The sequence below is a fragment of the Crocodylus porosus genome, unplaced genomic scaffold, assembly GCF_001723895.1.
Source record: "Crocodylus porosus isolate Cpor-Errol unplaced genomic scaffold, CroPor_comp1, whole genome shotgun sequence".
NCBI lineage: Eukaryota > Metazoa > Chordata > Crocodylia > Crocodylidae > Crocodylus > Crocodylus porosus.
In genome coordinates, this window is record NW_017728948.1 from 17,175,603 (window position 1) to 17,199,961 (window position 24,359).

At 43.7% G+C, this 24,359-nt stretch overlaps 1 long non-coding RNA gene across 1 annotated transcript; it reads left to right on the forward strand.

The window, feature by feature from the left end:
- Positions 1 to 8,490: 8,490 nt before the first annotated feature.
- LOC109322377 lies at positions 8,491 to 19,042 on the forward strand. Its single transcript, XR_002104371.1, has 2 exons — positions 8,491 to 8,833; positions 18,607 to 19,042. It is a non-coding gene; the product is annotated as an uncharacterized LOC109322377 (long non-coding RNA).
- Positions 19,043 to 24,359: the final 5,317 nt, after the last annotated feature.

Below are 24,359 nucleotides of genomic sequence, written 5' to 3' on the forward strand. Positions count from 1 at the left end.
GCTGCTGCCGCCTGTGGCTGATTCCCACCCTCGCACCATGGATCAAGTGCTCAACGTGCAGCGTGGGATCCAGGTGTAGGGGAAAAAACAATCCGGGCTCATGGCAGAGGTGATCTCTTTTATTAGACCAGCGAGATTTTAACCCCCGCCCTCCCCCACTTCTTTACTTGCAAGCAAAGCCCCGCCATCAGGCACGCGGGGGGCGGGCGGATTGTCAGCGGTCCCCCGGGTAGAAATGCAAGGTCACCTTTCGGAGGAGATCGCAGAGGAGTCGATAGGTGGAAAGCTTTTCTTAGCTGGTCAGGTATCCTTTCCAGTGGCCACGGGTAGGGGGTGCACGTGGGTGCGTGTGCCCCCACCCCCGGCAAAAAGGCACTCGTGAGCAGTGGCCACTTGCCGCCCCCCACCGTCCCATATTCACTTCCGAAGAGCTGCGTGTGGCTCCCGAGACGCAGGTTGCCCTCCCCTCTACCATGAGCCCAGGTTGCAAACTGCAGGATCATTTCTGAGGTAGTGGATTGACGCAGTGCATGCAAACCCCAGATCACTTTTAGGCAGCATTACCTGACTTTTGGGTTTGTTTTTTTTTTTAAATAAATTTTTTCCTGTTTCAAGTCAAAGCAGCCAAATCAATTCCAAATCCCTGAGTCAGTCAAAAAACCTTAATGTGCCTCTGCTACCGGCGCACATCCTCCGCTCCTGCTTGAGCGGGGCCTGCCCAAGCCATGTCTGAGTGGGTTGGGCTGTCGCCAGGGGAGTTCAGGCTGGGATTTGAGGTTCCCATCCTGGCAGGGCCTAGGTGGGATCGGAGGAAAGCAAAGCTTGGGCTAGGCAAGTCCAGCCCCCAGCTCCAGGCAGCCTCATTCCTCATAGTCCTGTGATGGCAGCTGCCCCCAGGAAGGTTTCCCTCCCTACAACAAGCTCTCTTCTGCCCTGCCAGCACCCTGGCTTGTCTTTAACCCACTCCATGCCCTGACTAACCGCCACATCCCAGCAACGTGGGTGCTGGGAGAGAGGAAATGCTGGAGGCTGCAGGGGAGAGAGGAACAGTGGGAGAAACCCTGCTCAGACCCCATTCACTCTCCCTTTCAGCATCTGCTCTTTGGCACCATGACAGGCCTATTTGCTCTGCCAAAAAATAAACTGGGCTGACACCCACAAGAAAACACTGTAAGCTTCCCTTAAACAGGGAGGCTGCTCACAATGTAACAACTAAATATGGGGAGGGGAGGAAAAAAAAATGGGAGGGAGCGAAGTCACAGGTTAATAACAAGGGATCAGGAAGAAGATGCTGGGCAGAGCACTATGGCCGGCGCACACTGCCCCTTAAATGATTTAAGTGAGCCTGTGGATGCCTGCCAGTGAAACCCTGCTCAGAGATGTGAGCAAAGGAGTGAGAGGAAGACAGTCCCACATCTGCCTAGGTTCCCCCCCCCCAGCTAGAGCCTTGTTCCTGGTCTGCTACAGGGCCAACTTGGCCCTGCGTGACATACAAAACGGGGCAAGATGGACATCTGGTCTGACCCAAGAAGTGGCAGTTCTTACGTTCTGTATCTAAATATATCTTGCCAGTTTACAACTCCGTACTACGTGCTGGGTCCTGCATTCTCTTGATAGCAATGCATTGCCATACTTCCTTTCCCCCCACTTTCCCCCAGGCTAATATAGGCTATATGACCAACTGCATGCCTTACATTACTCTGTGTTCCATGCAGCCGCCATGCGTGGGATCCCGTATCCCCTTTAATCACGACAAACCTATGTAACTAATTACAATCTTTTAACATTTACTAATAAAGATTTTAAATCTGCCGCACTGCCTCCAGGGGCACGTGCAACAGATCAAGAGCCTCAGTCGGTTGTAAGTCTCGTCACGGGCATGAGCCTTATTGTATAGAGGAGAAGGGTCTGACCACTTCACCTCTTAATCCAGCAAGATTTTTTTTCCTTAAATCCTTAGCCAGCTTGATGCTATCACATACTGCAGTGGTTCTCAACCTTTTAGACTCGAGGCACCCCTCCTTTGACTTCAGGTCCCCTCCATAACTTCTGCCATTGAGCACCACCCCATTTCAAAAACAAATGTATTTGTTACAATGCTTACCTTCTTATGGAGGGGCTGGGGAGAAGGGACAAGGCAGTGGCCAGGCAGGGATGAGAGTGAGCCTGCACTTACCTCTTCTCACCCCCTTATCCCTTCCCATCTCAAATCACTCTTCAAAAATCTTCAAAAATTAACAAGCAAGTTAAGGAAGTATGGGTTAGATGAATGGACTGTAAGGTGTATAGAAAACTGGCTGGGTTATTGGGCTCAACGGGTAGTGATCAATGGCCAGATGTTGAGCTGGCATCTGATACCAAGTGGAGTGCCCCAAGGGTCAGTCCTGGGGTCAGTTTTGTTCAATATCTTCATTACTGACCTGGAAGATGGCATAGATTGCACCCTCAGCAAGTCTGCAGATGACACCAAGCTGGGGGGAGTAGTAGATACACTGGAAGGTAGGGCTAGGAGTCAGAATGACTTATACAGACTGGGGGTTTGGGCCAAAATAAATCTCATGAGGTTCAATAAGAACAAGCGCAAAGTCCTGCACTTAGGTTGGAAGAATCCCCTGTGCCGGTAGAGGCTGGGGGCTGACTGGCTAAGCAGCAGTTCTGCAGAAAAGGATCTGGGGGTTACAGTGGACAATAAGTGGAATATGACCCAACAGTGTGTCCTTGATGCCAAGAGGCTAACAGCATGCTGGGCTGCATTAGTAGGGGAACTGCCAGTGGATCGAGGGAAGTAATTATCCCGTCTATTCTGCAGGGGTGGGGCCACGTCTGTAGTACTGTGTCCAGTTTTGGGCCCTCCACAACAGAAAGGACGTGGACAAGTTGGAGAGAGTCCAGCGGAGGGCAACAAAAATAGTTAAGGGGCTGGGGCACATGGCTTATGAGAAGACGCTGATGGAACTGGGCTTATTTAGTTTGCAGAAGAGATGACTGAAGGGTGATTTGATAGCAGACTTCACCTACCTGAAGGGGGGTTCAGAAGAGGATGGACGTAGACAGTTCTCAGTGGTGGCAGATGACAGAACAAGGAGCAATGGCCTCAGGTTGCAGCAAGGGAAGTTTATGTTGGATATTAGGAAAAACTTTCTCACTAAGAAGGTGGTGAAGTACTGGAACGGGTTATATAGAGATGTTGTGGAGTCTCCATTGCTGGAAGTTTTTAAGGCCCAGCTCGACAAAGCCTTGGCTGGGATGGTCTAGTTGGGGCTGGTTCTGCTTTGAGCAGGGGGTTGGACTAGATGATCTCCTGAGGGCCCTTCCAACCCTTGTTTTCTATGATTCTAAGATTCTCAGGGTACCCCAGGATGCCTGGCACTGTGGTTGAGAATCACTGGTGTATTGATTAGTGTAGATTTATGAGGAAACAAAGGGCTTGAGGAGTGCTGATAGGATGGGGAAAGGGAACGGGTCCCCTGTAGATTCCTGAAACAGAAGAGGGTTCAATGTCCTCTTCTGAAAATGTCACTTAGATATAGGATTGCACCTAAGTGCTATCTCCCCAGACAGCATGCAGAGATATTAGAGAGTCTGATTCTGGTAGGAGAAGGATTGACAGCTGTCAGTAACAGCAGTATGCTGCTATGTTGGGCAAACCACCTGTTGGCAAGGAAGTACTGAATATTGTATCATTTTACAGGCCCTAATAATTGATTATCCATATAGTTATTATTTACAGTTCCCCAGAATACACTGAAAATCCCAAGGGGCTGAGTATATAGCAGCTCTTCAAATTCCTAGGCTTATTTAGATATTTGTCTTGAATTCTTTTATTATGAACTTTGGTGGTGTCACTTCTTTAGCTACCACAGTGGTGTGACCAAGGATAACGAGAAGTAATTCTGGTACTGGACTGAGACACAGGGCTCCTGGGTTCATTCCCTAAATTTTTCCCAGATCCTTGAACAAGTTATTCAATCTCTGCCATACTGTCCAACCCAACAATTAAAAAAATATGAGCAAGTATCATAAATAAAAACAAATTGCCCAATAACTATGAAATATTAGAAAACAAATTTTAATTAATTTAGTTTTTTGAGCATTACAGGGTGCGGTGTATGTTGTCAGTCCCATTAGGAAAAGAAACTGATTTCCCACCTAGTTTCTTTAGTGAAAGCAGAGGTTATAAATTACCTCACTGCAGGAACTGGTACTTTAAAGAAAAAAACCACTATATATAAAATCACAAGCACTGGAAACAGTCTCTGAGTCCTCCTTTCCCCTTTCTGCAAAGTAGAGGTAATGATACATAACATACCAACATGTTTTGAAGATAAATTTATTGATGTTTGAATCATTAATCATAAAATATAATGAGGTGGCCATATTTAGAACTTATAGAAACGGTGGCAGGCAGGAAAACTGTTAACATTTAGCAAATCATTCAGTGCTCTCTAGTTAGCATGAAAAAAGGACAGCAGCTGTTACCTGGCGTGCACACTGTACTGAAAAGAATTGCTATTGTTTTCTGTACCTTTGAGCATGATGCCCATCTCCTAGCTGCTGTTGGGGCAGCTGTCTTTTTTCAGTTTAGATGCAAACTGGTACTAAATCACTCTTCACGCTGTCCTCTTCTGGATTTTCTAGTGTTACATCTCGTTAATTTCCACACTATGTACATAGAAATTAGACTTCCTTACTGATGTCCCCAATGAGTTCTACAGAGGTTCCTGTTTCTTACCTGTATCTCATCCATATTCCTCCCACACTTCCCTCCCTTTATTATTGTATACTCAAATTATAGTGGACAAGCTTTAGTAAATAAATGGGACGTGTAGTATCTGTCCATCTGCCACTCATAGCTTCTTCCACTATCATGTTCTCTCAAACTAAAAGCCATTCTGTACTGATTTACATCAGTGCAAAGGGAGTGTGGAGCCTGATATGCATCTAATAAATACCAAATACATAAATACACAAAAAAACCATTATCATTTAATACTACTAGGTAGCGTTCTATGTATTCTGGCCAGTTTCTGCTCTCAATGACACCAATGGAAAGCCACTTACCCCACTGACATAATAACAGGTACTGACTTGGTAATAACAGGTCCCTAACTTAATGCACTGTAATTAGCGCTACTGTGCATTAGTGAAAACGAATGCTTTTTTGTGACACTTAATGCTCATTGGATTAAGTCTACTGTGCATTAGTGCATTAGCATGGCTTTTGCCAGTTGTGCCAATCTGTAGTGGAATTAATCCAATGGCATTAAGTGTCTTGTGTAGACACACCCTCTGTGGTGTTAACACAACCTAAATTGGTCCAATCACACAAACTTTGCACGGGTATAAATTAGACTGTGCAAGGAAGTTTTAAAAAGAGACCCATTATCTCCAGGTCTTGTGCACTTTCGCCTGACTCATCCATCTCTTTGCACTACTGGTGGAATCACTTGGGCTGCACCATTTATATCTAGTGTAAGTAAAAGAAGTAGGAGACCTTTGTCTAGGGTTTTATTGCCTGTGTTGTTCCACTAACTCAGTTAGTTATAGCTCCCTTTAAAAAAAATAAGGATAGGAAAGAATGACTACAAACACGGGTCCAGAAGTCCGTATTTTCATCTTTGTGCAAGGAAAAACATGTCAGAGTAACTTGAAGTCAGAGAAAGCAAAGAAGTTTCCTGGTTAAAAGAAAGCTCGAAGAAAGTCTAACAGCCACTTATGGATCAATGGAAGATTTCTGCTTCAATGCAAAGCAAGAAGACTTTGAAACTTCTGTTCAGAGGCTTGAAGTGTCAAGAGAGCTGTCCATTTGAGTTTTAGTACAAGGGCTAGATTGGCTACTCGTTGATTTCTGTTTTAGTAAAACTGGCTCATCCATGACTTCTTCAAATACTGTTTTCATGTCTTTCATTTTTCACAGGAGCCGGAAAATTGATTCTTTATGAATTTCCACAAAAGGCCCTAAAGCCTTTTAACCCCCACACTTTACACTTATAATACAATCTGCAAGACCCGTGTTGATTATATTAATCTGTACAAAAACTAGGCAAAGTGTAAATATTTATACTTTGAATTTCTATCAGTTCCTTTACTATTTGGCAAAACATTATTAAACGCTCTGTCTGCTTTTATTTGAAGACACAGTAAAGTGTGCTGTGTGAAAGTAGTTTAGAATGTGAAAGTCATGTTGCTGAACATTGCTTAGAAGGAACAGCAGCACATACACACAGCTGATTTCCTTCATAACCCAATGCAGAGATACCTTTCACACCCTGAACATGTCAGAAGAGTAGCAAAAACAACAGAGACATAGGGCAAAATCCAGACTGGACCCTGAAGCTTGTTCAATTAGTTGTTGCAGTGCCTAAAAACAGGCACCTGGCCCCAGGGGGGTCAGTCAAAAGAAATAGGGTTGGGAGAGCTCAGTGCCTCCAAAGGACAGTTCGGAAAACTTAGCCTCATGAATAAGGAGCTGCTTGGAGTTAACTAATAGGAAACACTAAGCAAAGGGATGCATTTGAACTCCTAGCACTCTCTAGAGCTCAGGTGCCTCCCTCCATCTGGGGCCTAGAGCACTGGGTGCTCCTTTGTACTGAGGGTAAGTACCTAACTGATAGGTGATGGTGGTGCTGTATAATAATTTAGCAGCTACGGCACTTTCCATCCCAGGAAGGGGTAGACCTGGCTTCTCAACCTCAGGGGGATTCAACACCACATCTTTCATCTGTCAAGCTACCAAGCTAATCTTGGTGATGGCATCTTCCACCTCTCCTGTGGAAACATGCCAATCATGGTGCTAGCAGGAGAGGAAGTTGGAGGAAGCCTGACTGTAGCCTAGTGGTTAGGGAGCTCAGCTGTGAGATGGGCGATCTGAATTCCAGCCCTTGCTCCTAGATATTTTGATCCAGTTGAAATTAGATGCTAGTTAGATGCTAACAGGCATAAATCTGAGCACCAGGACCAGCAAACACATATTAGCAAAGCTGATCAGTTCCTCAGGCTACTATGATGACACTTGTCTCTGTTTGGGACTTTCTGGGAAGAAGTACAGGGGCCTAGTTTTAAACTGCAGTCTGGAAAAGTTTAACCAAAGAAGTTTCCTCAGCATGGTCTAAGTGGCCTGAAGTTGACCAGAATGTGGATTAACGTAATCTCTGGACATTCATTTCCACAGCCAGAAACCCTCTGTTAAGAATCCCTTATCTCTGACTCTCATGCTTTGTTGAGGGCACAGAGATCTTCCTTACAGGAGAGAAGAGCATGGGACCTGATTCATTAATCACTTTTTGTCACTGGGACCTGATTCATTAATGGCTTGGAAACGTAAGTTGCCTTTTCTTATGTTGTGCTCTCAGGGTAGCATATCAACTTCTTTATTCACTCCAGTATTTGGGCATGATTGATCTGGTATGTTAGCTGCATCGTGAAGTGTTCATATATCAATGTTCAGAACACTTGAGGTGGAGAGGGTCCCTTGTCTCTTTAAACAGTCTGTGTTTAAAATGTGTATTTTTAAACACAGACTGTTCAATATTTTTTGCTTTTAATTCTGTCCTCTTTCTGTAGTTCGTGATGCTCACTTAGAAACGTTTAAAAAAAATTATTTTCCAAGGAACTTGAAATTAACATGGCTTTTTGTTTATATCAGAGAACCATTATATCAGAACCATGTCATTGATTCAGAGAGGCTGATTCTTGTATTATTGGGGTCAAGAGCTGCTCAAACCAAGAAAGCTATCAGGATGCTAGTATGGCTAGGGCATACTGATTTCTGTAGGCGATGGTACCCAAGGGAGTGATGAGTCATATCCAGCTGCCTTTGGCTCTCCACTCTGAATGACCAGGGACCCATTTACAAATGGGCAGAGTAATTCTGGAACACACCTCATTCCTCTACTGCTATTGTGAGACGCCTCAATGGCTTTGCCACCGTGCCCCTTGTTGCATAATGTACACTGGTCTAACTCATGAATTGCTCTTGATATCCACATACATAGATGACAGAAGAATCATAGTTTTCAGTGGAAAACTGAAAGTTTCTCTTCTTGTTTAGTTAGGACTAGTATGCCTTCCTGGTGCAGAAGTGTAGGCATAGATTGTCTGTTTACCTAATTCCTGTGCTTAGGTGTGCATGGACCTGGAGTGAGTGGGCAAGATAGTTTCTCAGTGGTGGTTCTTGCCTTGGCAAAGAAGTACTATAGCTATACCTTAGGGCCTTATCCCATTCTATGTCTAGTGCCCACAGTTCCCATTGCTGAGAAATTCTTCAGATGTGCTATCATACTGCAAGCATCTGATCCTGATTTTGTTTACAAACGAGTACCACGTAGGTGTAACGTCACTGACTTGGAGCAACATCTGAATCACTCAGCCTTAAAGCCTCCTTGTGTTGTAGACTGCATGAATGTTGTTGCCATGGGGTTTTGGGTTGTTGTAGCAACAGGAATGAGAATGAGGGAGGTTTCCAAGGAGAATAAAACAATCCTAAATTGTCTTGCCTCTTAGCATCACACTGTCAGCAGCCACTACCCACAAGCAGCTTGTGTATGTTCCCTGTTGCTGTCTCTGCCTGTTTAATTACTCACTTGATGTCTTTAGAACAAAGGCATATCTTTACCTAAATTGTTACTTTCGGAGTGGGAAGTTAAGAAGACACAGGAGAAAGGAGGACTTATGGGGGCGCAGTGTAGAAGATGTGGAGGCAGCAATTTCCAGATGATTGTGGAAGGACAAAGAGATTGAGAAGAATGACAGTGCTTTATGCCCACCATCAAAGCCTGCAAGACAAGAAAGGAAGACATGGAAAAGTGAAGTTTGGCAGCAGCTGATCAAGAAGGTATGCAGGGGAAGTTGTATCCACAACCTTTCCCTGAACACCCTGAGAACACAAACCTGACATCTTCTAAATAGATATTTTCTAATTGTATCTGTATGTAGAGTGATAGTTGTTTCCTTCCCCCTCAGCCCCAAAGCGGTCTCTCTGGACAAGGCAGTTTTTTCAGTTGTGTCGATTCAGCCCAGTTTGTTTAACACAACTGAAAAGCCTTGTCAAGACACAGGTTAACATATTTGAAACCATACTACCTGTTGGTGTTTTAGTAGCTGCATTTTATAGGATGCCTTCCCCCTGCCACCCCAGGCTTTCAAGGAAAAAACATGCCGATGGCTTCAGGTGTGTTAGCCTGCACCTTGACAGGATGTGTCAATTAATTTAATTGAACTAACATGTTTGGAACCAATAAATGATTTGTCTGTCAAGATAAGGCCAAAGCATCCAAACTATGATAGCCTATTATAAAATAATATGATAATAAAATAGCATTTAAAGATGAGAAAACTGAGGCCCAGCAAGATGAATGATTTACTTGAAAAAACACAGGAAATCTCTGACATGTTTAGCTGTTAGACTGTCTTTACTTTCTTAAAAAACAAGGTGAACGTATGGTAGTGAGTTTCCCTATGTCCAGTCATTAGGAAGAGGAACAAGAACGGTGCAAGCCTTGGGGAAACGTTCTATAGAATATAACAGAAAATGGGAACTTTGGGGACTATGCTTTAAAACTTAATTTAACATTCTGTCCCTGTTTTTTAAAAAATTGCTAAAAACAGCAGCAATTTCCATTAGCTCGTGTAGGTTTCCAGACGAGAGTCCTTATTTAATGTCTATAGAAACCATTTGATTTAATTGCTATCTAATTTTATAGGACATTTTCATAAGGGGACATGAAAAATCACCAAGACATTCAGATTTCACAGGAACAGCAGCATCTGAGATAGCATGAAATCCCCAACACATTCCTAGAAGGATTTCCTGTGGTCTCTCAGATGTTGGTATGAGCTGAACTATTGGTAAATCAGAATTTTTTGATGGCAGCTACTGGATGCATCTTTCCCCTGTACACACTGGTTTATTTTCTTTTCCGATCAACCTTCTGAAGACAAGAGCTATAGCCAGTGATGTCTGGAGGCACTTCTGTTGCTGTCTGCCTCCTCAACAGATATCAAAACGAGCCACTGTGCTCTACAGAAGTTTGTGTATAGGGCCCTAAGGGCACAGGGCTCAGTTTCAAACTCAATGCAAAGAGCAGTGTGTAGAGGCAAATGCATCTCTCTGCCTGATATTATCCCAGGGCTGGCTGGGGGCCAAAACCACCTCTAGCACAAGTAGCAGTAGCTCACTGGATAGCTGGATATCTGATCTTACAAAGGGAATCACATGGGTAGACCTTTATCTGGTACATAATCTCATTGGCTTCAGGGGGGTTTTAAGCAAGCATCAATGTCTATCTGCATGAAGCTGTATTTCAGTTGGGCTCTGACAGTGTTCATATCTACTTTTCCCCTTTACAGAGACTGCTCTGAAAGCTACTTAAACACTCTTGAACTAATTCCTGGAATCAACAATGCAGGCAAACTCTAAGCCAAGATGGCTTCAGTCCTTCTTGGTTGTATTTGTTCAGCCAAGTGACACAAAGCTTTATATGCCTCTATAGGTGTTTGCTCTGTCAGTAAAGCTTTGTAAGCACATAGGAATACATCATTCGTTTTAACGGGAAGGAAAGCACCATAGTGGACTTCAATGCTTTTTATTGACTGAAATGTGCCATTTTAGGTTATGTAACCTAAAGTAATGTGATACTTATTCAGGCTTAATTCAGGTGCTCCAGTACATAACATTAAGGAAATTGAAGTCTCAGAGTTACTGGGCTTCTCAGTGTGTCACCAAGTGCCCCTCTTGGGGCAGCTGGTCTTTACCCCGCCTGTGGTGGGATTCTGTAATTTTCTCGTTCTTTGTCCAGGACCCAGCTTACAGCTCTTATGTATCGCTGATGAGTACTTCATCAGATCCAAACAGGGTTGAAGCATGACTGAGTTTCTCTTCATGAACTTGTGATAGTCTGTGTTCGTGGTGACAAAGCTAGAATCCTCATAACAAAGGATTCATTGTTTAGGTCTGCAAATGGTACAAACCATTTAGTACAAAAAATAAAAACAATAAAAGGCTTGCAGGCCTGGGTATTAAATCTTTGCAAGTTTTCCTCAACCCAGCTAACTCTTGCTCACAGCATCTGTGTCTCCTTGTTGCTCTGGAAAGCAGTTAGACTGTCAGCTTTTCACTCACCCACCCTCAGCAGTTTCTCTTAGCTCACTCCATTTCCTTCCTTTTCTCAGGTCCTAGATGCTTTATATCTCCCTAGATCCCAAAGCTTGGTAAGAGACTTTCATTTAAGGCATGGTGGGATCTGATCTGCGAGCCCAACAATCATCCCGTGTCACCTGCCATGCCACATATACATGGCAGGATGTACAATTTTGGGATCAGGGATTAGATCCCAATTGTCCCTTATTTTCCAGTGCAGGAGGAGCCTGGGATCATTATTCCAGACTCTCCTGCACAAGCAAGTTAAAAGCCAGGTACCTAATGATCAGCTGATTGTCAGCTGGTGCTGGGGATTGAACAGGGATCTGGAACCACTGATTGTTAGACCCTGGCTCTGGGCACAGGGTATCAGAGGCTTTCGGTGGGGGGAGTTGAATGGGGACATTAAACTGGGGGAATAATACAGACCTGTGAGGTTTTTACACATTGTGGCACAAGGAGACCCCAGGATCATAGTAGGTTGTGATGAGTAACAATTGTGTATGCAGCCCAGTAGGGCTGTGCACCAGTTTTTACAGGTCCTGGCACATGGGGACCTGGGACTGGGGAACTGCTTCCTGATCCTGTGGCCTGATGAGTAAAATGACATGTGCCCTGATGAATAAAAACTGTGTGTGCAGTCCAGCTGGGCTTCATAGTTGCTTTTACAAGTCCTGATGGGATGGGACCCCAGGGTCAAGGAACATCACCCTGATTCCAGGGTCCCTATCCACTGAGCACTTTGAAAACTGCATATGCAGCTGGGTTGTATACATGGCTTTATGATATCCCTGGTGCATGGGGACTCTGGGATTGGGGAGATATTTCCTGATCCTGGGGTACTGGTATGCAAGGATCCTTAAAAACTTTATGTTTAGCCTAGCCGCACACGCACTTTTTAAAGCTCTGGGGTACAGGGAGCCTGACACTGCGGAGATATTCCCTACTGCCAGGCTCATGGTGCTCTCCCATCTGTTAGTTGGGGGCCCACATGAAGGAACTGGTTCAGCTGAGTGTCAGGATCTGTTGTGGGCTAGCCCCAACCTGGCACATATTCAACAAGTCACAAAGATGTTACACATTATAAGTGGAATAATGTTGTGACTTATTTACTGTATTAACGTGCCAGAAACAGACTTGAACTTGTGGCTGGGTTGCTTTTTAAGGGGCAATTAACATGTTAATCATATCTTAAATGTAACATGTGCTAGGAGCCTATAGAGCCAGCTATTTTTTCAGAACTCCCTTGAACCCAAGTATCTCAGGATTTTTTAGCTGTGTTTTTGTTTTACTGTTCCTTCTTGGTTTTTAAACAACTCCCCTATAGCCTCCTTTGATTTAACTCCATGCATTGAATCAGGCAGCAATAGAAAATTGAACTGGAAAAACAAATCACATATTATACTCATAAAAGAGCAGCTATTTTGCCAATCTGTCACGCAAAGTACTTAGCGAGGCCCTGAATATGAATTTCTCAGGCATCAAATAGGATTAGCAGGCTTGGATTTTAAGTTTAATTTTGAAATTCCGTAACATGGTGAGTGGGAAAAGATCCCCAGATCATCTATGTATTTTTTTAAGTGAAGGAAAAAATTCTAGTGTTAGCATAATACTCTTGTAATGTGTGTATCATTCCTACTTTAGTGGCTAGTTTACTAAGATAGGACTAGAATAACACATAAGCAAGCTTTCAGGTATCACAGTAGCCACCTCAGGCCTCACTTACTGGAGTTACTTCTGTATTACAGGTGGTAGAAGACTGAACTTTTTAGTACTCATTTTAAACCCAGCTGGTAAGTGATGTGGGCACTTACAGGAGGATAACCCATTGCACTGATTAGATATTAGAGCTGGCTAAATTAATTACAACTTGTTTTTATGAAAAAGAGGTATGAGTTTGCATAGACTTTTCCTGTTTGCTCTAGTTCTCTGTCAACAGCTCCAGGTGAGTTACCTAATTGCTGTATCTCATCTTGCATAAAACACCCCTTTCTATAAAATTCCCATTGGGCACATCTACACATATTTATGCGCCTTTTCTAATGTGCATTAAATTTAATATCTCCAATGTCAAGGACTAAATTAATGTGTATTAGGCTGCACTAATGTGCACTGGAACATTTGCACACTTTTTAGTGGTGCCTAATGTGCAGTATACTATTTTACTGTGCGTTAGCATAGTGTCACGGTTTTTTATGAGATGCTTTAATGTGCAGTAAAATAGTCTACTGTTCATTAAGTTCATGTGTAGATGCACCCACTCTGTTTTATAAAGGTTCATTCTTTCTCCTTTTCATGTCATAATTGCATGAATAATAAAGATTCTTTGGGTGAAATCCTGGCCTCACTGAAGTCAACAGAAATTTTACAAGTGATGCCAACGTTTCAGTAGTTTAAAATGAGAGATCAGAGATATGAAAGTGATAATCCTTCTGAACATATAATGATCTAACAATATTTAGGTCCTTATCCAGCTAATACATATGCATGTACTTCATTTTATGCATATGAGCAATCTTAGTTGTTTTAAGATGCACAGGGCTTTTATGAGACTACTCACATTTTTAACATTAAGCCTCAGGTTAAGTCCTTGTCGTATCACCTTTAAAGTGATCCAGAAACTGCACATAGGTATCTAACCTACTAGTGAAATGCAGCTACCTCTAGACTGAAATATTGAAATATTTAAAAGTAGGAGTCAGTGACAATTGAGGACAAGAAGAAGGTAGTTTTTTAAGAAAAAATGCAATGTCTGTTAATAAAGCAAAATGTACTTACATAGCCATGACACCAAGATTTATAAAATGCTAAGAAAAGAGGTTCTGAGAAGTATTACAGCTGCATACCTCTTCTCTCATACAACTATTGAAGATAATTGCTTGAAACTCATTTCATCCAAAAAAATCCTTGTGGGGAACTTCAGCAGCAAAATGGAGAGCAAATTTGACAGACTTGTTCCACTCCTGGATTCTGTGTATCAAGTTTCTGTCAGAATAACTGTGCCCATTTTATCACAGATTTAGTTAAGAACTTCTTAAACACATTGGAGCACTTTAACAGGGTCTCTTACTCATAAAAACCGCGTATGGCAATGCTCTGATGATTTCTGGATTGAAGGTTGTTGCCATGAGACACAGGAGAGCCCTGAAGGATTTAACAAATTGACCTAGATGTTCAAGTGTGGTGATGCTACCTTCTGGCATCATCTCTTTATGCTGCTTTGTCATAAAAATGATCTTGCCACAATTGTCATCTTCTCCCTGGCTCTTACCAAGTCACTTCCTCTTTGAATCTCTTCACTAGTTTTCCTCACTGTCTACATCTGCTTCTCACTGCTGTCTATTTTTAAGGTCTAACTCACACCATCACTTGATTTTCTGCACTCTCTTACTTTTTGCAGCTGAGGCTTCTTTCAAACTCCTCTTCCTGAACACCCTGCTTGCAACTTGCTTCCACATGATCCTTATACTTGGGACTTTCTCCTTCCCTTTCTCTCATCTAGCCTTCCTTTGGGGAATTCAGACTAAGTTGATTGGATTAAGCCACATGGGCATTTATGTCTTTATGGAGGATGGAGCAAGGCACTGAGGTGCCTGCTAGGGGTGAATCAGTAAGGAGGGAGCCCAGCTGCTGGTTGCCAGGGTAACCAGGGGAAGTCAGCTGACCGGAAGGGGCAGGGCCTGGCTCTTATATAACTCCCAGGCTGAGGCCAGGCAGGCAGTTCTCTGCTGGCAGCCCAGGGGGAAGTGATTTTGCTGGAGTGAATAGTGAGAAGAGGCCAAACTGGAGGTGTGGCTTGAGATTGGGGATGGATGAAAGATCTCTGATGTGGCGAGAGGAAGGTTGGAGCCAGATGGCTTAGAGTTATGTTATAGCCAAGGGGCTTGTGCTTTGTTTACTGTTTTAACCGGAGGACTGACTGGGTGAGGCTATAAGGGGATGGAGGAGGCCTCATAGGGGAACCACGGCAGTGTGGGAGCCCTAGCCCGAGTATGGGCAGCGTGAGAAGCCCTGAGTGTGGGCAGCATGAGTGACAAGGGCTGCAGCTAAGACCGAACGATGTCCGGTAGATCTGTGAAGCTTGGGGCATGGTACACGGATGCTTGGAGCCATGCATAGCCCATAAGGCAGGGGTGCTTGGACCCCCGTTATATAAACAGGGCATGGGGTGGCAGGAACTGTGACTAGGAGGACGAGAGGCAACCTCCCTTTAATTTTTACAAGATCAAGATGTGGCAGTCGAGAACGAGGGTGCTTTAACCCAAACTTGGCATGGTAGGGGGTACTAGGGGAGAGCATGGCAACCCTAGGACATTTCCCCCTGCCTGGTACAGAGGAAAGACTGTTTTCTGTGCAAGGGTTGGGATGAAGGGCAGTCGTCTTATTTTGCAATGGGAAATCTAGGTTGAATATGAGGAAAAACTTTCTATGAGTGCGGTTAAACATTGAAACAGGCTACCCAGAGAGGCTGTGGAAACTCCATCCTTAGACTTTTATAGAACATATTAGACAGTTGACTGGGGATGGTTCATCAGAGACAATGCTGCCTTGAGCAGGGGGTTGAACGAGATGGCCTCCTGGGCCACGTTCACATGAGCGTGGATGTTTGTTTCCCTGGGGACAAGAAGCAACAGCACACCTTCAGCCACTGCTACTTGTCCCTGGGGAACTCCTGTGCCACTCTGGTGCATGGCAGGTTACCCTGGGCTGGGTAGGGAAGGCTCGGGCCAACACTGTGCTGGCCCCAGCAGCATTGCCGGAGGTCCTGGGGGGCCTTCTGAGGCTGCAGCGCCTGGCCAGCAGCTGGAGCGTGACTCCAGCTAGCCAGGCTCTGGTTTTAGGCTGTACACACTGTCCTCACATGTTCCACCGAGCTGCTTTTTTTTTTTTGTACAGGATCTTTTGACACTGTGATCCCTGGGGTTCAAAACCCTCCCACCCTGTGGTGCTACCTTGCAGCGTGGAGAACGCCTGAATGTGCAGTATGTGGCACTGCAGGCATGCTTTAAGATCCTTTGACTCTTTGATTCACCTCTGACGGTAGTATCTCTTTTATGTCTGTATGTCCTTTATGTCGTTATTTTCATGGATTCATAGGTTGTTAGGGGGCTGGAAGGGACCTTGCAGATCATCAGGTCCAGCCCCCCTGCTCTAGGCAGGAAGACAACTGGGGTCAAGTGACCCCAGCAAGGTGACTGTCCAGTCTTCTCTTGAAAACCTCCAGGGTAGGTGACGGCACCACCTCTGGAGGGAGTTTATTCCACAGTATGGACACCCAGACTGTGAAGGAGATTTTCCTAGTGTTAAGCCTGAAGCGGCCTTCCAGGAGTTTGTATTCATTGGCCCTGGTCTTCCCCAGGGGTGCCCTAGTGAACAGTTGCTCACTGAGCCCCTCGGGGCATTGTAGTGTCCCCTAGACCCCCTGGTTTATACTGGTTATGTTCCCAGTACTGTTCTCTCATTAAAAAGTATATGGTGAAGTCCCCACTGGTGGTCTGGCTCTGCTCTATAGGGGGAGGAGAGTCCCTACACCTCCCACAGTGCTTGTGCACCTGCTTTGATCCCTTCAGTTGGAGAAACAACCTCTTGGAGTACCACCTGGGTTACACATGTAAAACTAAGGAAGTGATCATGCAGGGATGTCAATGATACAGCCCATAGGCTAGATCCAGCCTGTGGAGCTACATCATCTGGCCCTCTGTCTTGCGTTAACCCACACACCACAGATAGCAGGAGCTGGACTGGCCTCTCACACAGGGCCCAGGTCATGCACTACATGTGGCGTCCAGTGCTGTACACAGCACCTTCAAGGGGCCAGTCAGGAATTCCTCCTCCCTGCATGCTGGATCTAGTGCCTGCTTCTGCTGGTCTGGAACACAAGACACATGTGGTACCTGCACCATCCAGTCCAGGGCTGACGCCACATGCAGCATAGGTCCTGGAGTGCAATCTCAAGCAGTGCAATCCCAGGCTGCCCAGAGTAGGTACTGGATCTGGCATGTGGGGTGGGGGGGTCTAGAAGAATGGCACAGAGCCCGCCTCACAGGCTGGATCAAACTGATGGACCCTCCCCACTCCTCCTGCATGCTGGATCCAGTGCCCACAGCACCCATTCCAGCCAACAGTGCACTACGCATGGGGCTTGCTCTGGGACCTGCGCTGCACGTAGTAACTGCCTTGGATCACTTGCATCCCAGATTCACCAGAGAAAGTGTCACATACAGGACAATCTGGGACCAGCCAGAGTGGGCACTGGATTCAGTATGTGGGGCTGGAGGTGGTCCGTGGGTCCTATTTGGCACACAGGCCTGGCTCTGCACTGTTATTTTGGCCTGTAGACCAGTCCTGCACCACTTACCTGGTTTGCGGGATCAGATTACTTTTAACAGCCCTGATTGACTGGCATGCTTTTTATCAGAGCTGTAGAAGAGGAGCAAGAATATATTGCTTGTTACTATTATATGAGGAATACAATTGTCACTGAACAACCTTCAAAATGGTGTAAGAACTGGCTTTATCTCGGAGAGCTATATAAAGTCCGCTGTGGAGTGAGAAAATATCCTTCTATCCAGATGTCTGTACATAAAGTGGAGCTGTAAGGGTGAGGAATTCCATGAAAACCTCAAGATATAGAAATAAATAGAATATCTAATCCCAGCCAAAAAGAATGCTGTTCCCAGGTATGATTCGTATTTAGATTTATCCAGTGTGGAAGTCATTTGCCACTAGCTGACTTGCTGGTCTTTCTTATTTCTAAAGGACGTGTCCTGGAAAGCTCCAAACAAGGGAAAGAAAGACCTCATTTCAAGTAGAAGTCCTCCATGTTTACTTTATTCTAAGCTCTACTGCTGGGTGTTATAATCTGTTTTGTTATTCATATCAGCTATTAAAAAGGGAGTTTTATGGTGAAGAAGGCTTAACTAGTGATTGGTGAAAATGACCTTAAGACAGCCAATTCTAGAATAAGGCTACAGCTGGAGACCAGCCAATTCCAAGAGTGCTTACTGTCATTTTATTTTATGGTACTCGACAATATGTCAAGTGCGTAACAGTGCAGACAAAAAGACAGCTCCCTGGCCCAGACAGCTCAAAACTAACCACAGACATGATGTGAAGAAGGGATATGGGGCTGAGAACTAGAAGGACAGGAACAAGATATGAATCTATCAACTACATTGTACTTTTTGTTTTTGACTTAATGTAATTGGTGGAGAGAGAAGATGGGAAATCTGTGCTATACCAGTAGGGGTAGGAGTGCCCTCCTAGTCCTTTTCTTGTCCTGCTACTGGTCCCAGTGCTTGGAGGGAAAGTCATTGTTAAGCCTTGGGGGTGGATGCTACTGATGGGGCAATGAGTATGACAGTCGTAATTATTTATTTGGGAAAAGAAAAGGTTTTAAATTAAAAGAATGGTTCTGCACGGCATTAAATGTGGCATGCTTCTCGTTCTTCCCTATTTATCTTTCCTAGGCAGTATTCAGGAAGAAAGCATGTCTGAAAAGGGAGAAAAGTAAAGCAGACATTGAAAGGCATTCTCCACAGGGGTGTGATCAGCGATATCAAGCATGGCTATTCATTGCCACAATGGTGGGAAGATGATGCTCAGAAGCAAATTGAGGGTGTCTGTGGGGTTCCAGAAATGGGATTGTAATGCCCTTGTGTTTTTTGCCTGTACCAGAGGACAAGTTTCTAGAAGACATGGTGACTGAAAATCCCTGCTACAAAAGCATGCCCAGCCGAAGCCTGAGAAGTATTGGAAGAATGCTGCTGCTTTAAAACCTCCATGCAAAGGGCATTGATGACCAGCCAAAGAGTAACAAGGGTGAATTTTGTAGTGTCATCTCTCATGACCTGCATTTTTATAAATGTTTATTCCACCGTATTAGTAAATGATCAGTGAAATATCTTTGTGATGCACCCTTCAAGAGTTTTCTGTCATTACAGGTTAATTATTGCTCTGCTTATGGATACTTAAGGGCAGCCACTGCAACAGGCAAACAGAAAAGCAGTTTCCACTTTAGCTCTTTTTATAAGCTTTTTTTCATCCTTAGGGTTGCAATTCTGTATGCCTGGTCTGTAAACAGAAGTAATTTCCTCCCCCAAAAAAAATACAAGCAAAATCCTCTAAGCCAACTACAAGAGAATGAAAGGTAACTTTCTTCCCTACTGTAAATAAAGAAAAAGATCTTGTTCACATTAATGCAAGAATTGCATGGAAAGTTTTACATGTCTCAAGTCCAATGTACTTGTAATCAAATGCATCTGGAATAAGGGTGTCTTAATGTTTAAGAGGTGACCAAAACCAAAGATAAGTTGAATAAACTTGAGAGAGAGGAAAATAACATGGAAAGCTGTGGATATGATTGTGGAAACATGGGCGAATAGACGCCATGGGCCTGATCCGGCAAAGTTCTCAGCCCTAGGTGGTAAATCTTAACTTGGATGTCATCATCTATAGTATTCACATGCATAAACTTAAGTACCTCCTGAGCATTTTGCTGGACTGTGGTTGGTGAGTGTTAACTGTGAAGAGGATTTGTAACAGGTCAGCTGTATCACTGAATTCAGAAATGCTTCAGCCCTCTAATAAACAGCATCTTCTGCTGGAACTCTCTGTATATCCCAGCCCACACTTCAGCCTCTCAGGGCAGACATGCTATTACTTTCCCTTCTCTGATGTGAACACTCCCCTGCAGATGGCTACTTTTTGCACATGAGATGTGTTTCTTCTCCAGGTTTTTGGTATTGTTGAGTTTGTTGCCATGATGGTCAGGAGATATGTGAGAAGCAAGGCTTCTTGTGGATGATATCTTTTATTGGACTAACTGTATGGTTGCTATAAATGTTTGAGTTTTAGTATATGATTTGTTTTTTATCTATTATTTGTTAAAATGATATCTTCTGAAATATTTGATGTGTGTGGCCCTTGGCAGCTCAACAAAACTTGCTGAGTGGCTCACCAGCTGAAATAATTGCCGGTATAGACGTAGGCAAGCTTTTGGATATCACAGTACCCTTGCTCAAGTTCTGAGGAAGGCTAAGATTTATTGATTAAGATTGACTGATCAGTATTAAACAACAAGAAAAAGTTGCAGTCAATATTTACTTTAAAGGACATATTCATAGGAGCAAGGCCTGAGGAAGGATACTGTGATACTTGAAAACTTGTCCATGCCTATTCCAACTGTACAGTTTGTCCAATAAAAGATATAAAGCACAACAATTCTTGCCTCTCACTCTTCTTCTCCAGGGTAAGAACACTCATGGAAGATCATTCTTCTGCAAGTAAAGGGGAGAGCCATTAGGCTAAGTCTCCAGCTGGAGGATACTGATCCAGGATAAGCTCCCTCTGCTAGGTTTGTTCCCAAGCCGGGATGATCCAGCTCACTCACAGTTTTACGTGAGGAAAAGAGAGGATTCAGTGTCAGCAAAGGGGAGATATCTAGAGAAAAGGCTGATATGACTGGAGAGGATGGAGTATACAAAGGGTGTACACTGCACAGACATCGAGGTGCCAAAATGCTACAGGACACTGTTATGTACATATAAATACAGAGGTAAAGGTGCACTTTATTTATAAAGCCATCCCTGCCTCAGAAGAGGGAGCAGTCTTTCTGGATGTATGGTTCAGTGAGCTTCCTTTAGCCTTCAGCTATATAGAAACTGCTTTCTCCTGGTAAGGCAGCAATGATTAATCATTCTGTTTGACGCCCAGAATTTATCTGTCCATTATGGTGAAAGTTCTTGGCCTAATGAAGCATACAGTCCTCACTTTACAATCGGATTTCTGCCCATAACATTAGGTGGATATTGCTCTTGTTGAAGTGAGCGTTAAGATTTATTGATCAATATTGAGCAACAAGGCAAAGTTGCACTCAATTCTTCAAAGAACAATACACTTTATCTTCACTGCAGATATTTGCAAGATGACAATATACAGCATTCATTCCTATGTACATTCCAGTGCATTAACAAATTACATTAGCTTATAGTAAACCATTTGTAAATCAAATTTCCTCCTAACTCTTACTCCTCTTTGGTTTATGAATGGTCTGTAAACAACTTTTACTTTTTTCCAACATTTTAATTTAAATTTACTCAGAGATCAATTTCTGCCATGAATTCTGGTTTGGTGGATTGAGTTAGTGAGCAAGTTATCTAACCTGATCTGGGTGCTTTCCTTTTAAATGAACACACAGACTCTGAAGTACTTAAGCACATTTATAACTTTAAATCTGAGAGCAAGTGATCAGAGCTATGTATGTGTTTTTGGTGGTGATCCTATGCATAAAGATGAAATTCTGCTCCCACTGAGATCAGTGCGAGTTTTGCCATTGACTTCAGCAGGGCCACAATTTCATCCTAACTTCTTTGCTGCACAAACCATGGTACTGTTTCTATTCCAGGCCTCCAAGGAGCATTTAGAATCAGATATAAATATTAATATTTGCAAGTTTAAAATTCATTTCCCCCCCATTATTATAATAGTCACTTTAATCTGCTGCTACTATGAATATCTCCTCACAGTATAAGCCTGCCCCTTAAAAAGACCACCTATGACCAGAAGAAGGCACAGGACCCAGATAAGTCTGTGCATTTAACATTTTTACAATCACAGAGGAAAATAATTCTCAGTGCAAGATAAGGGATGCTCTCTCTTTAGTATTTCCAATGTCAACAGTTGAACAAAAATGCTGCATCACATCAGCTAAATGTTAACTGTAAAAACAGATCAGCTTAAGAAAAATCACACTAAATGTCCAATGAAATTAATCTGCACAAAAGCTATTATTTAATTTTCAGCTGCAATTATGTCTTGGGAAGTTTTGAAGTTGAAGGAAAAGAATTGTGACAACCTTCGTCTTCATAAGATTGTCATATGTATAAAAGTTATTGTAGCATCCGTTCTCTTTGCTTGAAGTACTGTGATATGTGAATCCAACACACATGCCCAGATATTCAAGCAGTTCAGTACCTCTCTAAAAATATTATTAGAGTATTAGACCCTCGTTCTTTACTTTGTCAAATGCCAGTATGTGGAAAGGGGAAAACCTTGGGATATGACTTCAGTGAAAGCATACTGTAATCATCCTTCAGCTACCTTGGGTACTGGTGACAGTCTTGTATAGTAGCATAGAGTCCATAGTAGAGCAGTTTACCTTGCTTCTCTGGTTAGTTTTGTAGCCTGTGCACTGCACAGTACTGACCAAATTGCTACAACTACTCAAATTCATTAGTTTAAGGCTAGCTGGGTTATATCTACACTACATTGCTATTAATGTGAGCAGAACCTATGGCTGCTCACTAATAAATTCATTTGGCACAGGGTCCACGTATGGTAGGTCTATACTGCTTTTGAGGGCATCACTCAGAAGCCTACCCTGCTGACCAGCTCCTGTACCACACATGCCAAACCTAGGAATAGGGCTCACCTTAAAAGCACCCTCCTGCACTTCAGCCAATCCTCCCCAACAGCCCAAGGCACTGCTTGACTGCCTCATTTCCAGTGTTGGCATGTACAGACTGAGACGGGTGAGTATAGCTGTGCTTCTTGGAGGTGTTCTCAAATACCCAGTGGAAGCTGCATGTGCTTGAGATCCAGACCACACTGAAGTGAATGGGAATCTACTGTTATTAATGTGCTTGAAGTGGCCAATGACATCCCCATTAAAGCAACAGGAACTTTGTCATTATTTTAAATGGGAACAGAATGTCAATTGAAACTTAGGTTACTAGCAAGCCAAGAAAGATAGTGGGATAGTAACAGCATGCACTGATAATACTGATATCACAAAAGCTTCTTAAAATAAAAGTTGAAGCTGAGCTCAGATCAGATCCCTGTATCTTAACAACACATCTTAGGAGAGGGAAATACAGGGGAAATGCCATGGTTTGAATATGGCACTATCTCTAGAAGTGAGCATCTCCCTCATAAAAATCTAAACTAAACCTCAGCTTCGGAGTGGTTTGAATCCTCAGCTCTGGATCCCTCTTTAAAAGAGGCTCAGCACAGTCTCTCTCAAGTCATGCTCTGAAAACAAGCAAACCAACAAATAAATAATGAAACACTTTCAAAAGTTATCACTCATTCTTTGGAATGCAATGTCTTTGGCCACAGGAGGGCAATACTGTCCTACAATAATTTCCACATGCTTTATTCCCTAAAAGCTGGTTTACACGCCTATATATTATAAAGGGCATAGTTTGAACTGGTGACATTAGATTAATTTTGCTGCTGATTCACAAAATGTGCCAATCCATAACAGGAGTGCATAATGAATTAGATGGTCTGTGGCTAACAACTATCTTTGGAACTCCCAAATTTTACCTGCTTTACCTGCGGTAGGTTAGATTGCTATGCTGTGTAGTTGTGTGATAAAGTTGATTATGTAGTCTTAGGGATAGGCTAGATAAGGATTTGTATGGGATGGTTTGTGTAGGGATGAACCCACCTCTGGTTGGACTAGATCAGGGGTGTCAGAGATATGGCCCATGGGACAGATTCAGCATGCAGAGTTATCATTTGGCCCCTGAGCTGTCCATGGGTCTCAGATTGGAGCTGTGCACTGCTGTGGTATCTGCCAGATCAGCCTTACACACTGCCCAATCTGGTGTGTGTTGTGGGCAGCACTTGGGGCTGGTCTGGGGTGCACATTGCTCTCCGGGCTGATCCCAGGAGCAAGCTGCTAGCTTGCTTCAGACCAGTCAGGGCTGCAGGCTGCCAGCTGTGCTCAGGACCAGTCTGGGACACAGGGTACGAACTGTACTCTGGGCTGGTCCTGGACACATGGTATCACTACACTCTGGCCTGTTGGGGTACAGGCTGCCCACAGCACTTCACAGAACTGGCCCAATGTGCTGGATCTAACACAGCTAACTACATCTCAATACAATCCCTGGAAGAGCTGAAAATTGACATCCAGTAAAGCCAGCACACCTGAATTAGCCAAGAGGAAAACAGGTGTCTACTCTCTCTGGAATTTAGCTGCCTTCTGTGCTGTCAGGAAGCATCTCCCTCCACTTAATATTTACTGCTTGGCACTCTTTCTTGATGGTAGGCAGACAAGGTTCTTTGGGTGAATCTGATATCTTTTATTAGACCAACTTAAATAGTTTGAAAACATTTTTTAAAAACCCTTTGTCAGGCTGAGGAAGCATCTGCAGTTGGTGTGTGCTCTTCCTGGATGGAATGGAAAGTAAAGAGGCCAGAGGCTGGGCTGCGC